Source organism: Phyllobates terribilis, unplaced genomic scaffold, assembly GCF_046119375.1.
Source record: "Phyllobates terribilis strain yellow unplaced genomic scaffold, ASM4611937v1 Scaffold_2__4_contigs__length_985480577, whole genome shotgun sequence".
NCBI lineage: Eukaryota > Metazoa > Chordata > Amphibia > Anura > Dendrobatidae > Phyllobates > Phyllobates terribilis.
In genome coordinates this window covers 233,003,092-233,018,283 of record NW_027362762.1, presented here as the reverse complement: position 1 = coordinate 233,018,283, position 15,192 = coordinate 233,003,092, and positions in this window count along the sequence as shown.

Genomic DNA, 15,192 nt, shown 5'->3' with positions numbered 1-15,192 from the left:
GTTGCAAACAACTATATTAATAATGGAAAGCAACCGAACCCGGGGTCAGCGATGCAGCCTGGATGACTGCGGCCGAACACCTTCCGGGTAAGAAGGTAAAAAAAACAATTAATATATTAATTCCTCTAGTGTTACTGCACACCGGGACGGGAAAAGGGATTCGCACTATCTCTGTTAACTGCACGAGAGATGTGCGACAAATAATGTAGCCGTAGCCCTGTTAACTGCACAGCAGTAGGCGCTAGGACTTGTGTGTGACTCATGCCGGCGTATACGTGCTCCCAGCCAGTGTGCTACCGGACAGCGGAGTAACTCTCCACGTGGCTAACAGGCAGTGCCAGGAATAAGAAGTCCGCAGTCTGCTCTGGGTGTATAGCGTCCCCCTAGTCAGAGCCAGACTGTCAAACGGAACTATCTGCCTCCCTCCAGCTAAGACTGCCTATCCCCAGCTAAACCTGCCTGACCAAAACTAAAGCAGCAAGAGAGCACGTGGAGCTCAAACATACAAGCGTCCACACATGAACACAGCCTTAGCTCAATGATCAGAGCGCACCGCCATGTTTGTGGGCGGGCTATTTAAAGACTAAGCCCTGCCCACCGTCACATTATTGGTCTCGCTACTGATGACGTCACCCGCGGGCAATCAGGCGGTGCCAGGTCACCCGATCAGTTGACACCAAACCACCAATCACGGTTCCGCAATGTCACGGGCATGCTCAGTGCAGTGCATCCTGGATTTAGGATGTAGCAGCCCTTGTTCCCCTCCGCAACCTATGCTTAACAATACTAGGAACAAGGACCCAAGAGACACCCTGTACTGCTCGTGCACTAGCTAGGCGTCAGAACTGATGGTGATGCTAAGCATCATCTGCCATGGCTGGACCAGAATGGGAGACCCCAGATAATTCTGATCCAATTTCAGGTCCAGCAACCACCTGACACCAAACATTATCCCCCCTTCTAACATCTTCCTCCACTTGACACTCATATTCCTCAATGAGCAGGGGGGCATGAATGTGGTCCACCAGTTCCCAGGAGCAATCCTTGAACCCTCCATGGTATCAGGAAATATTATTTTTCCTCGAGCCATCTTAGACCCCACAATAGCCTGCACCTCGAGATCATCACCCCTGTTGTCTGTAGCAGGTTGGGGTTCAGCAAGTTTTGTCAGGCGAACGGGTTTAAGGAGCGACACATGAAATGTGTCGTGACTCCTCAGGTGTCGTGGTAACTGTAAACAGTACACTACGAGGTTTACTTGGGCCAAAATTTTGTAAGGACAAATAAAGCAGGGGGCAAACTTAGCAGATTGCGAGCTGCAAGCCACACTCTGTCGCCCGGATAGTATTCGGGGGCTGGACGACAAAGAGTGTCAGCCGACTCTCTCATCCAATTCTTGGAGGCCAATATAGCGTCCTGGGTATGGTCCGAAACCTCCCGCGCCTCCTGAGCCCAATCTCTTCCCCCAGGTTCCACAGAGGGAACTGGCATAGGAACCGGAACGCGTGGATGTTGGCCATTAATCAGAAGAAGCGGAGTCTGATCTGTGGAATCCGCCACGGGTAAAGGATGGAGAAGACCAGCCGGACTTTGACGGGATGATTTATCTCTCGCACAGGAGACACACGCTAGAACATATTCCTTAATGTCCTAGCACCACCGGAGCCACCAATACAACCGTGGCACAACCTTCGTGGTACGATTGACCCCAAAATGCCCTCCGATCTTAGAGGCATGAGCCCAGGAGAGCACCTCATTTTGTAGATTAGGAGGAACAAACGTCCTCCCAGAAGGAACCTGGTTTAGGGACACTGGAGCCACCATCATCATACTTCCACAAGGAGCAGGGTCAGAGTAACAAGGTACAACATGTTCCCATTAGAAATGAGCGGGTCTGCTATACAGTTATAGGGTATGCAGTGAGTCTAACAGCTGATCAATTTTAGGAAAAACCCCACTAAGAATTTATAGACACATGGAGCAGGGCCAAAGTAACAGGGTACGACATGTTCCCATTAGAAAGAAGAGGGTCTGCTATACACTTATAGGGTATGCAGTGAGTCCAACGGCTGACCAATTTAAGGAAAAACTCCACTAAAAATTTAAAGACACATGGAGCAGGGCCACAGTAACAAGGTACAACATGTTCCCATTAGAAAGGAGAGGGTCTGCTATACAGTTAAAGTGTATGCAGTGAGTCCAACGGCTGACCAATTTTAGGAAAAATCCCACTAAGAATTTGAAGACACACGGAGCTTGGCCAAAGTAACAAGAAATGACATGTTCCCATTAGAAAGGAAAGGGTCAGCTATACAGTTATATGGTATGCAGTGAGCCTAACGGCTGACCAATTTTAAGAAAAACCCCACTAAGAATTTAAAGACACACAGAGCAGAGTCACAGTAACAAGGTACGGCATGTTCCCATTAGAAAGGAGAGGGTCTGCCTTACAGTTATAGGGTTTGCAGTGAGTCCTACGGCTGACCAATTTTAGGAAAAACACCACTAGGAAATTAAAGACACGTAGCCCAGGGCCACAGTAACAAGGTACGACATGTTCCCATTAGAAAGGAGAGGGTCTGCCTTACAGTTATAGGGTATGCAGTGAGTCCAACGGCTGACCAATTTTATGAAAAACCATTCTAAGAATTTAAAGACACATGGAGCTTGGCCACGGTAACAAGATACGACATGTTCCCATTAGAAAGGAGAGGGTCTGCTATACAGTTATAGGGTATGCAGTGTGTCCAAGGGCTGACCAATTTAAGGAAAAACCCCACTAAGAATTTAAAGACACATGGAGCTTGGCCACATTAACAAGATACGACATGTTCCCATTAGAAAGGAGAGGGACTGATGTACAGTTATAGGGCATGCAGTGAGTCCAACCGCTGACCAATTTTATGAAAAACCCCACTAAGATTTTAAAGACACATGGAGCAGGGCCACAGTAACAAGTTACGACAGGTTCACATTAGAAAGGAGAGGGTCTGCCACACAGTTATAGTGTATGCAGTTAGTCCAAAGGCTCACCAATTTTAGGAAAAACCAAACTAAGAATTTGAAGACACATGGAGCAGGGCCACAGTAACAAGGTACGACATGTTCCCATTAGAAAGGAGAGGGTCTGCTATACAGTTATAGCGTAGGCAGTGAGTTCAACATCTGAGCAATTTTAGGAAAAACCCCACTAAGAATTTAAAGACACATAGAGGAGGGCCACACTATCAACTTACCACATGTTCCCATTAGAAAGGAGAGTGTCTGCTATACAGTTATAGGGTTTGCAGTGAGTACAACGGCTGACCAATTTTAAGAAAATCACCACTAAGAAATTAAAGACACATAGCCCTGGGCCACAGTAACATGGTACGACATGTTCCCATTTGAAAGGAGAGGGTCTGCTATACAGTTATAGGGTATGCAGTGAGTCCAAAGGCTGACCAATTTAAGGAAAAACCCCACTAAGAATTTAAAGACACATGGAGCTTGGCCACAGTAACAAGATATGACATGTTCCCATTAGAAAGGAGAGGGTTCGCTATACAGTTATATGGTATGCAGTGAGTCTAACGGCTGAACAATTTTAGGAAAAAACCTACTAAGAATTTGTAGACGCATGGAGCAGGGCCACAGTAAGAAGGTACGACATGTTCCCATTAGAAAGAAGAGGGTCTGCTATACAGTTATAGGGTATGCAGTGAGTCTAACGGCTGACAAATTTTAGGAAAAACCATACTTAGAATTTAAAGACACACGGAGCAGGGCCACAGTAACAAGTTACAACATGTTCCCATTAGAAAGGAGAGGGTCTGCTATACAGTTATAGGGTATGCAGTGAGTCCAACGGCTGACCAATTTTAGTAAAAACACCACTCAGAAATTAAGGACACATAGCCCTGGGCCACAGTAACATGGTACGACCTGTTCCCATTTGAAAGGAGAGGGTCTGCTATACAGTTATAGGGTATGTAGTGAGTCCAACGGCTGACCAAAACCCCACTAAGAATTTATAGACACATGGAGCAGGGCCACAGAAACAAGGTACGACATGTTCCCATTAGAAAGGAGAGGGTCTGCTATACAGTTATAGGGTATGCAGTGATTCCAACGGCTGACCAATTTTATGAAAAACCATACTAAGAATTTAAAGACTCATGGAGCTTGGCCACAGTAACAAGATACGACATGTTCCCATTAAAAAGGAGAGGGTCTGCTATACAGTTATAGGGTATGCAGTGTGTCCAAGGGCTGACCAATTTAAGGAAAAACCCCACTAAGAATTTAAAGACACATGAAACTTGGCCACAGTAACAACATACGACATGTTCCCATTAGAAAGGAGAGTTACTGCTATAAAGTTATAGGGTATGCAGTGAGTCCAACGGCTGACCAATTTTATGAAAAACCCCAGTAAGAATATGAAGACACATGGAGCAGGGCCACAGTAACAAGGTACAACATGTTCCCATTAGAAAGGAGAGGGTCTGCTATACAGTTATAGGGTATGTAGTGAGTCCAATGGCTGACCAATTTAAGGAAAAACCCCACTAAGGATATGAAGACACACGGAGCAGGGCCACAGTAACATGGTTCGACATGTTCCCATTAGAAAGGACAGTGTCTGCTATACAGTTATAGGGTATGCAGTGAGTCCAACGGCTGACCAATTTATGGAAAAACCCCACTAAAAATTTAAAGACTCATGGTGCTTGGCCACAGTAAAAAGATACGACATGTTTCCATTAGAAAGGAGAGGGTCTGCTATACAGTTATAGGGTATGCAGCGAGTCCAACGGCTGACCAATTTTAGGAAAAAACCCACTAAGAATTTATAGACACATGGAGCAGGGCCACAGTAACAAGGTACGACATGTTCCCATTAGAAAGGACAGGGTCTGCTATACAGTTATAGGGTATGCAGTGAGTCCAACAGCTGACCAATTTTAGGAAAAACCCCACTAAGAATTTAAAAACACAAGGAGAAGGGTCTCAGTAACAAGGTGCGACATGTTCCCCTTAGAAAGGAGAGGGTCTGCTATACAGTTATAGGGTTTACAGTGAGTCCAACGGTTGACCAATTTTAGGAAAAACACCACTAAGAAATTAAAGACACGCAGCCCAGGGCCACAGTAACAAGGTATGACCTGTTCCCATTAGAAAGGAGAGGGTCTGCCTTACAGTTATAGGGTATACAGTGAGTCCAACGGCTGACCAATTTTATGAAAAACCATACTAAGAATTTAAAGACACATGGAGCTTGGCCACAGTAACAAGATACGACATGTTCATATTAGAAAGGAGCGGATCTGCTATACAGTTATTGGGTATGCAGTGTGTCCAAGGGCTGACCAATTTAAGGAAAAAACCTACTAAGAATTTAAAGACACATAGAGCTGAGCCACAGTATCAAGGTACGACATGTTCCCATTAGAAAGGAGAGGGTCTGCTATACAGTTATAGGGTATGCAGTGAGTAGAGATGAGCGGTGTTCGACTAGAACTGTTCGCCAATCTCAAATTCGAGCTGTTTTGGGCGGTGTTCGAGTTGTTCGACGAACCCGAACGATTTGCAAAAAATTCGGCTGTTCGAGGTTATGTTCGATAACTGTTCGTGCACCAAAAGCGTGTCCTGCATGTCTGGTGCTATTTAGAGCACCAATCATGCAGGGATTGTCTGCCACTCACTGTAATGCCACAGCCAAGGTGGTTGTGGCATTTCAGTGATTGCCCAAATCGATGGGAACTGTGCTCACAGTGAAACATGAAAAGCCGGCAATTCAGCAGCGGCGTACACCGGTACCCGACAATTTAGAACTGAAAGAATAGAGCTTCACACATAGATTAGATAGATAGAAACATGTATGTCACATATATAAGAAGTACAGTGACAGTGTTGCTTACTGTACTTGTCATTTAGTGTAAAGGATTTATTAAAAAAAATATATTAGTGTTTTCATGCACCGTCTCTTTAAAAAAGCCGGCCGGCAATTCAGCAGGGTACCCGACAATTTAGAATGGAAGGAATAGAGCATCACACATAGATTAGATAGATAGAAACATGTCAGTCAGATATATAATAAGTACAGTGATAGTGTTGGTTACTGTACTTGTCATTTAGTGTTAAAATAAAGGATTTATTTAAAAAAAAATTGGCGTGGGGTTCCCCGTAATTTTAGGCTCTAGCGGAGGTTAAGCAGACAGCTGGGGCAGATGTTTGAAGCCTGGGAAGGGGTAATACCCATGGAGCTTCCCAGGCTACTAATATCAGCCCCCAGCTGAATGCCTAGCCTTTACTAGCTATTAAAATGGGGGCCCCCCAAAAAATTGACGTGGGGTCCCCCTATTTTAATAGCTAGCAAAGGCTAGGCAGACAGCTGGGGGCTGATATTAATAGCCCAGGAAGGGTGCCATTAATATTGGCCCCCTCCCAGGCTAGAAACACCAGCCGTCAGCCGCCCCAGAAATGGCACATCCATAGGATGCGCCAATTCTGGCACTTAGCCTCGCTCTTCCCACTGCCCTGTAGCGGTGGCAGTGGGGTAATAGGGCTGGGGTTGATGTCAGCTTATGATGCCAGCTGACATCAAGCCCGGGTTAGTAATGGAGAGTCGTCTATAAGACACCCCCATTACTAACCCCGTTGTCAAAGTTAAAAAAAAACACAAACACCCAGAATAAAGTCCTTTAATTGAAATAAAGACACAATTCTTTATTGTTCTAAATTAAACCATACTTACAATCACGCCCATTCCAGCTGAAGCCAACGATCCCCTGCAATAAAAGAAAAATAATAAAGCAACATCATCCTTACCTTTCCATGGTTCCCACGACAGCTTCAGCTCTGCTACATCGAGATGACAGGCTGGACCGCAGCAGAAAGCTGCCATCCAGCCTGTCATCCCGCAGACACTGAGAAGCACAGGCTTGCTTGCGCTCCTCAGCGTCTCTCTGTGACGGCATCCAGATGAGCCGAGTTCATGTCCAATGAACTCGGCACACCTCATGCACGTGACTGACAGAGTGGGAAAATTCTCACGCTGAGGCGCTGAGTGCAGGAGAATTCTCCCACGCTGTCAGTGAAGAGCATGAGGTGAGCTCATGTCCAATGAACTCAGTTCACCTCATGCACGTCACTGACAGCGTGGGAAAATTCTCCTGCACTCAGCGCTTCAGCGTGAGAATTCTCCCACGCTGAAGCGCTGAGTGCAGGAGAATTTTCCCACGCTGTCAGTGACGTGCATGAGGTGAGCCGAGTTCATTGGACATGACCTCGGCTCATCTGGATGCCGTCACAGAGAGACACTGAGGAGCGCATGCAAGCCTGCGCTTCTCAGTGTCTTCTGGATGACAGGCTGGATGGCAGCTTTCTGCTGCGGTCCAACCAGTCATCTCGATGTAGCAGAGCTGAAGCTGTCATGGGAACCATGGAAAGGTAAGGATGATGTTGCTTTATTATTTTTCTTTTATTTCAGGAGATCGTTGGCTTCAGCTGGAATGGGCGTGATGGTAAGTATGGTTTAATTTAGAACAATAAAGAATTGTGTGTTTATTTCAATTAAAGGACTTTATTCTGGGTGTTGTGTTTTTTTTAAATACTTTACTAGAAATTCATGGTGGTCATGTCTAATACTGGCGTGACCCCATGAATTTTGGGCTTAGGGCCAGCTGATAATACCAAGCTGGCCCTAACTCCTTTTTTACCCAGTGAGCCACCGCACCAGGGCCCTGGATGAGTTTGTTACAGAGCCAGAAGATGGCGCTTCTATGAACGCGCCATTTTGCGGGGTGGCTGCGGACTGCAATTTGCAGCGGGGGGGGGGCCTCTCTGCTCTGCAGATCACTGACAGCGTGGGAGAATTCTCCTGCACTCAGCGCTTCAGCGTGAGAATTTTCCCACGCTGTCAGTGACGTGCATGAGGTGAGTTCATGTCCAATGATCTCAGCTCACCTCATGCACGTCACTGACAGCGTGGGAAAATTCTCCTGCACTCAGCGCTTCAGCGTGAGAATTCTCCCACGCTGAAGCGCTGAGTGCAGGAGAATTTTCCCACGCTGTCAGTGACGTGCATGAGGTGAGCCGAGTTCATTGGACATGACCTCGGCTCATCTGGATGCCGTCACAGCGAGACACTGAGGAGCGAAGCAAGCCTGCTCTTCTCAGTGTCTGCGGGTTGACAGGCTGGATGGCAGCGTTCTGCTGCGGTCCAGCCTGTCATCTCGATGTAGCAGAGCTGGAGCTGTCCTGGGAACCATCGAAAGGTAAGGATGATGTTGGTTTATTATTTTATTTTTATTGCAGGAGATTGTTGGTTTCAGCTGGAATGGGCGTGATGGTAAGTATGGTTTAATTTAGAACAATAAAGAATTGTGTGTTTATTTCAATTAAAGGACTTTATTCTGGGTGTTTGTGTTTTTTTTAACTTTCACTATGGGGTTAGTAATGGGGGTGTCTTATAGACGCCTCTCCATTACTAACCTGGGCTTAATGTCAGCTGGCAATATAAGCTGACATCAACCCCAGCCCTATTACCCCACTGCCACCGCTACAGGGCAGTGATAAGAGCGAGGCTAAGTGCCAGAATTGGCGCATCCTATGGATGCGCCATTTCTGGGGCGGCTGACGGCTGGTGTTTCTAGCCTGGGAGGGGGCCAATATTCATGGCACCCTTCCTGAGCTATTAATATCAGCCCCCAGCTGTCTGCCTAGCCTTTGCTAGCTATTAAAATAGGGGGGACCACACGTCATTTTTTTGGGGGTCCCCCATTTTAATAGCTAGTAAAGGCTAGGTATTCAGCAGGGGGCTGATATTAGTAGCCTGGGAAGGTCCGTGGGTATTACCCCCTTCCCAGGCTTCAAACATCTGCCCCAGCCGTCTGCTTAACCTCCGCTAGAGACTAAAATTACGGGGAACCTCACGCTAATTTTTTTTTTAATAAATCCTTTATTTTAACACTAAATGACAAGTACAGTAACCAACACTATCACTGTACTTATTATATATCTGACTGACATGTTTCTATCTATCTAATCTATGTGTGATGCTCTATCTTTCTGTTCTAAATTGTCGAGTACAGATGCTAAATTGCCGGCCGGCTTTTTCAAAGAGACAGTGCATGAAAACACTATTATTTTTTTAAATAAATCCTTTACACTAAATGACAAGTACAGTAAGCAACACTGTCATTGTACTTATTATATATGTGACTGACATGTTTCTATCTATCTAATCTATGTGTGAAGCTCTATACTTTCTGTTCTAAATTGTCGGGTACCGCTGCTGAATTGCCGGCCGGCTTTTTTAAAGAGACGGTGCATGAAAACACTAATATTTTTTTTAATAAATCCTTTTCACTAAATGACAAGTGCAGTAACCAACACTGTCACTGTGCTTCTTATATGTGTGACTGACATGTTTCTATCTATCTAATCTATGTGTGATGCTCTATTCCTTCTTGTCTAAATTGTCGGGTACAGGTGTATGCCGCTGCTGAATTTGCCGGCCGGCTTTTTTAAAGAGAGTGTCTTCTGAGCAGTTTGTCAGCTTTTGGACACCTTTGAACGTGTTTTCTATGTGTTTTTGTTTGCCTGCCATTGGTTTTAACGGTGTTCGACGGTGTTCTAAGGTGTTCGACGAACAGTTCGACGAACAGTTCCTCGAACATCCCGGTGTTCGACGCACCGAACCGAACCCGAACACTATGGGGGTGGCTCAACACTAGCAGTGAGTCCAACGGCAGACCAATTTTAGGAAAAACCCCACTAAGAATTTAAAGACACACGGAGCAGGGCCACGCTAACAAGGCACCACATGTTCCCATTAGAAAGGAGAGGGTCTGCTATACAGTTATAAGGAATGCAGTGCATCCAACGGCTGACCAATTTTAGGAAAAACCCCACTAAGAATTTAAATACACATGGAGCAGGGTCACAGTAACAAGGTACGACATGTTCCCATTAGAAAGGAGAGTGTCTGCTATACAGGTATAGTGTATGCACTGAGTCTAACGGCTGACCAATTTTAGATAAACCCCACTAAGAATTTAAAGACACACAGAGCAGGGCCACAGTAACAAGGTACGACATGTTCCCATTAGAAAGGAGAGGGTCTGCTATACAGTTATAGCATTTGCAGTGAGTCCAACAGCTGAGCAACTTTAGGAATAACACGGCTAAGAATTTAAAGACACATAGAGGAGGGCCAGAGGAACAAGTTACAACATGTTCCCATTAGAAAGGAGAGGGTCTGCTATACAGTTATAGGGATTGCAGTGAGTACAACTGCTGACCAATTTTAGGAAAAACACCACTAAGAATTTAAAGACATATGGAGCTTGGCCACAGTAACAAGATATGACATGTTCCATTAAAAAGGAGAGGGTCTGCTTTACAGTTATAGGGTATGCAGTGAGTCCAACGGCTGACCAATTTTAGGAAAAACCCCAGTAAGAATTTATAGACACATGGAGCAGGGCCACAGTAACAAGGTACGACATGTTCCCATTAGCAAGGAGAGGGTCTACTATACAGTTATAGGGTATGCAGTGAGTCCAACGGCTGACCAATTTAAGGAAAAACCCCACTAAGAATTTAAAGACATATGGAGCTTGGCCACAGTAACACAATACGACATGTTCCATTAAAAAGGAGAGGGTCTGCTATACAGTTGTAGGGTATGCAGTGAGTCCAACGGCTGACCAATTTTAGGAAAAACCCCAGTAAGAATTTAAATACACATGGAGCAGGGCTACAGTAACAATTTACGACATGTTCCCATTAGAAAGAAGAGGGTCTGCTATACAGTTATAGGGTATGCAGTGAGTCCAACGGCTGACACATTTAAATAAAAACCCCACTAGGAATTTAAAGACACATGGAGCAGGGCCACAGTAACAAGGTATGACATATTCCCATTAGAAAGGAGATGGTCTGCCATACAGTTATAGGGTATGCAGTGAGTCCAACGGCTGACCAATTTTAGGAAAAACCAAACTAAGAATTTAAAGACACACGGAGCAGGGCGACAGTAACAAGTTACGACATATTCCCATTAGATAGGAGAAGGACTGCTATACAGTTATAGGGTATGCAGTGAGTCCAACGGCTGACCAATTTTAGGAAAAACCCCACTAAGAATTTAAAGACACATGGAGCACGGTCACAGTAGCAAGGTACGATATGTTCCCATTAGAAAGGAGAGGGTCTGCTATACAGTTATAGGGTATGCACTGAGTCTAACGGCTGAACAATTTTAGGAAAAACCCGACTAAGAATTTAAAGACACATAAAGCAGGGCCACAGTAACAAGGTACGACATGTTCCCATAAGAGTGGAGAGGGTCTTCTATACAGTAATATGATACGCAGTGAGTCCAAAGGCTGACCAATATTAGGAAAAACTCCAATAAGAATTTAAAGACACATGGAGCAGCGCCACAGTAAAGAGGTAAGACATGTTCCCATTAGAAAGTAGAGGGTATTCTATACAGTTATAGGGTATGCAGTGAGTCCAACGGCTGACCAATTTTAGGAAAAACTCCACTAAGAATTTAAAGACACATAGTGCTGGGCCACAGTAACAAGTAACAACATGTTCCCATTAGAAAGTAGAGGGTCTGCTATACAGTTAAAGGGTATGCAGTCAGTCCAACGGCAGACCAATTTAAGGAAAACCCCCACTAAGAATTTGAAGACACATTGAGCAGGTCCACAGTAACAAGGTATGATATGTTCCCATTAGAAAGGAGAGGGACTGCTATACAGTTATAGTGTATGCAGTGAGTCCAACATCTGAGCACTTTTAGGAAAAACCCCACTAAGAATTTAAAGACACATAGAGGAGGGCAACAGTATCAAGTTACAACATGTTTCCATTAGAAAGGAGAGGGTCTGCTATACAGTTATAGGGTTTGCAATGAGTACAAGGGCTGACCAATTTTAGGAAAAACACCACTAAGAAATTAAAGACACATAGCCCAGGGCCACAGTAATAAGTACGACATGTTCCCATTAGAAAGGAAAGGGTCTGCTATACAGTTATAGGTTATGCAGTGAGTCCAACGGCTGACCAATTTAAGGAAAAATCCCACTAAGAATTTAAAGACACATGGAGCTTGAACACAGTAACAAGATACGACATGTTTCCATTAGAAAGGAGATGGTCTGCTATACAGTTATAGTGTATGCAGTGAGTCCAACAGCTGACCAATTATAGGAAAAACCCCACTAAGAATTTAAAGACACAAGGAGAAGGGTCACAGTAACAATGTACGACATGTTCCCCTTAGAAAGGAGAGGGTCTGCTATACAGTTATAGGGTATGCAGTGAGACTAACGACTGACCAATTTTAGTAAAAAAAACACTAAGAATTTAAAGACACACGGAGCAGGGCCACAGTAACAAGGTACGACATGTACACATTAGAAAGAAGAGGGTCTGCTATTCAGTTATAGGGTATGCAGTGAGTCCAACGGCTGACCAATTTAGGTAAAAACCCCACTAAGAATTTAAAGACACATGGAGCAGGGCCACAGTAACAAGGTACGACATGTTCCCATTAGAAAGGAGAGGGTCTGCTATACAGTTATAGAGTATGCAGTGAGTCCAACGGCTGACCAATTTTAGGAAAAACCCCACTAAGAATTTAAAGACACATGGAGCAGGGTCACAGTAACAAGGTACGACATGTTCCCATTAGAAAGGAGTGGGTCTGCTATACATGAATAGGGTATTCAGTGAGTCTAACGGCTGACCAATTTTAGGAAAAATCCCAATAGGAATTTAAAGACACATGGAGCAGGGTCACAGTAACAATGTACGACATGTTCCCATTAGAAAGGAGAGGGACTGCTATACAGTTATAGCGTATGCAGTGAGTCCAGAAGCTGAGCAATTTTAGGAAAAACACCACTAAGAATTTAAAGACACATAGAGGAGGGCCACAGTAACAAGTTACAACATGTTCTTATTAGAAAGGAGAGGGTCTGCTATACAGTTATAGGGTATGCAGTGAGTCCAACGGCTGACCAATTTTAGGAAAAACACCACTAAGAAATTAAAGACACACGGAGCAGGGCCACAGTAACAAGGTACGACATCTTCCCATTAGAAAGGAGAGGGTCAGCCATACAGTTATAGGGTTTGCAGTGAGTCCAACGGCTGACCAATTTTAGGAAAAACCAAACTAAGAAATTAAAGACACGCAGAGCAGTGCCAAAGTAATAAGGTATGACATGTTAACATTAGAAATTAGAGGGTCTGCTATACAGTTATAGGGTATGCAGTGAGTCCAATGGCTGACCAATTTTAGGAAAAACACCACTAAGAATTTAAAGACACACGGAGCAGAACGACAGTAACAAGTTACGACATGTTTCCATTAGAAAGGAGAAGGTCTGCTGTACAGTTATAGGGTATGCAGTGTGTCCAACGGCTGACCAATTTTAGGAAAAACCCCACTAAGAATTTAAAGACACTTGGAGCAGGGTCACAGTAACAAGGTACGACATGATCCCATTAGAAAGGAGAGGGTCTGCTATACAGTGATAGGGTATGCACTGAGTCTAACGGCTGAACAATTTTAGGAAAAACCCCACTAAGAATTTAAAGACACAAGGAGCAGGGCCACAGTAACAAGGTACGACATGTTCCCATTAGAATGGAGAGGGTCTTCAATAAAGTTATAGGATACGCAGTGAATCCAAAGGCTGACCAATTTTAGGAAAAACCCCACTAAGAATTTAAAGACACATGGAGCAGGGCCACAGTAAAGAGGTACAACATGTTCCCATTAGAAAGGAGAGGGTCTGCTATACAGTTATAGGGTATGCAGTCAGTCCAACGGCTCACCAATTTAAGGAAAAACCACACAAAGATTTTAAAGACACATGGAGCAGGGCCAAAGTAACAAGTTATGACATGTTCCCATTAGGAAGGAGAGGGTCTGCTATATAGTTATAGGGTATGCAATGAGTTCAACGGCTGACCAATTTTAGGAAAAACCCCTCTAAGAATTTAAAAACACATGGAGCAGGGCCACAGTAGCAAGGTACGACATGTTCCCATTAGAAAAGAGAGGGTCTGCTATACAGTAATAGGGTATGCAGTGAGTCCAGCGGCTGACCAATTTTAGGAAAAACACCATTAAGAATTTAAAGACACAAGGAGCAGGGCCACAGTAACAAGGTATGACATGTTCCCATTAGAAAGGATAGGATATGCTATACAGTTATAGGGTATGCAGTGAGTCCAACGGCTGACCAATTTTAGGAAAAACCCTAATAAATATTTAAAGACACATGGAGCAGGGCCACAGTAACAAGGTACGACATGTTCCCATTAGAAAGGAGAGGGTCTGATATACAGTTATAAGGTATGCAGTGAGTCCAATGGCTGACCAATTTAGGGAAAAACTCCTATAAGAATTTGAAGACACATGGAGCTTGGCCACAGTAACAAAATACGACATGTTCCCATTAGTAAGGAGAGGGTCTGCCATACAGTTATAGGGTATGCAGTGAGTCCAACGGCTGACCAATTTTAGGAAAGACCCCACTAAGAATTTAAAGACACATGGAGCAGGGTCACAGTAACAAGGTATGACATGTTCCCATTAGAAAGGATAGGGTCGGCTATACAGTTATAGGGTGTGTAGTGAGTCCAACGGCTGACCAATTTTAGGAAAAACCCCAGTAAGAATTTAAAGACACACGGAGCAGGGCCACAGTAACAAGGTATGACATGTTCCCATTAGAAAGGAGAGTGTCTGCTATACAGTTATAGGGTATGCAGTGAGTCCAACGGCTGACCAATTTTAGGGAAAACACCACTAATAATTTGAAGACACACGGAGCAGGGCCACAGCAACAAGGTATGACATGTTCCCATTAGAAAGGAGAAGGTCTGCTATACAGTTATAGGGAATGCAGTGAGTCCAACGGCTGACCAATTTTAGGAAAAACACCACTAAGAATTTAAAGACACGCGGTCAGGGCCACACTAACAAGATACGACAAGTTCCCATTAGAAAGTAAAGGGAGAGCTATACAGTTATAGATTATGCAGTGAGTCCAACGGCTGACCAATTTTAGGAAAAACCCTACTAAATATTAAAAGACACATGGACCAGGGCCACAGTAACAAGGTACGACATGTTACCATTATAAAGGATAAGTTCTGCTATACAGTTATAGG